General features: G+C 46.8%; 1 pseudogene; it reads left to right on the forward strand.

Annotated features, from left to right (window-relative positions):
- The first annotated feature begins 1,295 nt into the window (after positions 1–1,295).
- On the forward strand, positions 1,296–1,504 carry LOC138460404 (U2 spliceosomal RNA; annotated as a pseudogene).
- The last annotated feature ends 1,664 nt before the right edge of the window (positions 1,505–3,168 follow it).

Raw genomic sequence — 3,168 nt, forward strand, 5'->3', positions numbered from 1 at the left:
TGGCGAACGACGTGCTCCCGGTCCTACAGTACCTTGCACAGGTCTGGCCAGTGCCGAAGTCCACCGCAAAAACCATCACGAGGATGGTATTCTACTTCATCTGGAACTCCAAGATGGATAGGGTGAAGAGAGCAACCATGATCAAGACACACAACAAAGGCGGGAAGGGGGTGCCGGCCATCCCCACCATGCTGAGAGGCTTCTTCACCTGCAACTGCGTGAGGCTCACGCTGAGGAGCAGTGATGAAAGTCACGTAGGCTTCCTGATGGCCCGCTTTTTCCTACTCCCGGTATGGCGGAGGCTGGGATGGGTGGTGTGGGACGCCAGGATCCCATACAACTGGACGGCCCCCTGGTACAACGCTGAGGCGGAGCGTTTTGTACGGGAATTCCAGCTGGAGGCGGCGGCGCCGGACCAGTGGAAGAATGGGGCCATCCACAAAAGCATTCGTGACAGGGACGTTTGCGAGCAGATCAGGACCCTATAATCAGAGGCCGCAGAGCGCGTATGGGGCAATGTGGCATCGAAACGGCTCACGAACAAGCACTAAGACGTAGCCTGGATGGCCATCCAGGGAGGTCTGCCGGTGCGAGCGTTCATGCACGCCAGAGGCCTCAACCGCTTCAAAAACTGCACGGCGGACAAGACAGAGTACCACCTCCTATGGGATTGCCCCTACGCACGCAACTTGATGCAGGACTTGGCCACGGAACTAGGGGGCACGATCCCGACAGCAAACATCAATGCCGACGCAGTGATGTACGGTTTGTTCCCTGGGACCCACGCACAGGAAGACATGCAGGCCTGCTGGAGAATCCTGTGCTGCGTAAAACATGTGCTCCTATTTTCCAGAAACCGCCTGGTGGTAGGGAAGAAAGAGATGACGACGGAATCCTGCCGCCGGATGGTCCATAGCCTCCTGAGAGACTACGCAATCATCGACGGGCCGGAGGACGACAGCAACGACGAAGGAGAGTGAGTAAACGTACATTTACACAACATGTTCTTGTGCTTTTTCTCAAACAGGACCCACCTCTGAGTGGAGAAAACGAAGGAATCGTCGGCCGCACGCGAGGCGGCATGACGAGGATACGTAAGTAATGTACACCATAACTTAACACGACCTGTTTTCTTTCCAGCGGAAAAGGTCGACAAAGTCAGGCTCGGGCACAAGCGTCTAGGGAGACCGTGCTCTAAGCCTCCCTTTTTGACAGTTTCTAAACCAATACACGGATAACCCGTGAGAACCTTTAATTGGAAAACTAATTGGCATATAGTCGCAATGTAGCAAATCCTACCTTGCTGGAGGAATGGGACGGTTGTAAGGGGAGATGTGGAGACCGTTCAAAAAAAAAAAAATCTGTTCTTATCAGTTTAATATCTGATACGTCCTCTATCTGGGGACCATATATTAAATTGATTTTTGGAACAGGGAGATGTAATGGGAGCTTGCTCTGTCCACTCCAAACAAATACAATATTTTTAATGGGAATAGAAGATTTACAGTAGTTTTAAGAAAAGATGCGAACGGCATAGGGGGGCTTAGACACCCACCAGCCATGTTCGAATTTAACAAGCACAAAGGCTACTTATATTATCCAAGCCAACCTTTGTTCTGCAGATTTTGCAGAAATTTTGGCCATGTGAACCAATTCTGCCCAAAAGACGCCTGTAAAAATTGCGCAAGTAGAAACCACAAAGTGGCAGCATGTGACAAGCCACTACAATGCACCGAATGCCAACAGAAAGGACACTACGCAGATATATGCCCACAACGCAAATTATCATATGCGCAGACAGTCAAAAAAACCGGGGACATCAGCGCAGAAGAAGAATTGGAAAACATGCATGTAGACTTTGATTTAAACGAGATTTTACAACAGGAGAAAAATAACCAAGACAATTTATGCGAAGACATAAATAATGACCATACAGATTCAAGAGAAGACAGATTATTGGGCCCAAAAGCGTTTATAACAACACAAGCAGACAAAAACATGATCACGAGTAAGACACAAAAAGAAAATAAAGAAGAAAACGGAGAGGCAATGGAAGCGGGTGCTTCCAAGCAAGAGCATCCAGCAGGCACGCCACCTAGATGTGGCGATGAGAATGCACCCGAATCAGGAAAGGGAAAAAAAGCAGAAAAAAGCCCACGCACGGGCTGAGGAACAAAATGAGAACCCGATGAGCACAGAGGAGCAGGGGAAGAGCACCGAAGCGCCCTCTAGTGGTGAAAACGAACCAAATACTAGCGAAGCATGGAAAAATGGGATTTTTCCGGCTTTTGTTATAAAAAATATTTTGAGCACGAGTGGGTCCCTAAAACAGGACAAGAATAAAAAAAGTGGTACCCCAGGACTCATGCTGTCAAGTTTTGACTCAACAGGTGAAAGCAACACGAATAATGACAGATACCAGACACACAAAAAAGAGCAACAAATAACACCCTAAGCAGCGAAATCATTTTAAGTCATTTAAAAAAGCAGAGGTAGTGAGAAAACCCAATCTGGACCTCTAAACCTAGCGATGATGCACCCAAGCGTACTACCTTTTTTATCACCAAAGGACTTTGGGTATAATGCAACTAACAGCGAAAAAACTCCCCCCCTGCAAGAAATACAGGACAAGATGGAAATAGAAGAAACCCAACTCTCCCAAGAAGCGGACTGCCTAAGGCTATCGCTAACCCCTAACCTGGCAGAACTACAACAGGTGGTGGAGGCGGGTGAAGCCTTAGCTACAAAAACAAAATACATCCTCTCTCAAAACAAAGAGGAAGAAGGGTGGACAACGCAAAGGAAAAAACATAGAAAAAAGTTAACCACCACAAGAAGCAGAAATAATACCCCAACAACCTCAGAGCTAAGCAAAAAAGACACACAAGACAAAGACACAAGAGAAGGGTCCTACACTCCCTTGGAATGCCTCAGCGACTCTTCAGAAAATTCAGACAATGAAGAAGAAGAAAATACAGATAGCTTACATAGAACGCCATCTGCTTACAGAAAAATGGAAAAAGAAGCTTCCAGAGCTAGAAGCAGATCTAGTCAAAGAGACAAGAACAACACAACCCAAAAAACAATAATGGGGGGTTTAAAAATAGCAACACTAAACGTAAGAGGTATAAATAATATTACAAAAAGACTAGCATTACTAGCATACTT

The sequence above is a fragment of the Ambystoma mexicanum genome, chromosome 4p, assembly GCF_040938575.1.
Source record: "Ambystoma mexicanum isolate Mex_15411 chromosome 4p, UKY_AmexF1_1, whole genome shotgun sequence".
NCBI lineage: Eukaryota > Metazoa > Chordata > Amphibia > Caudata > Ambystomatidae > Ambystoma > Ambystoma mexicanum.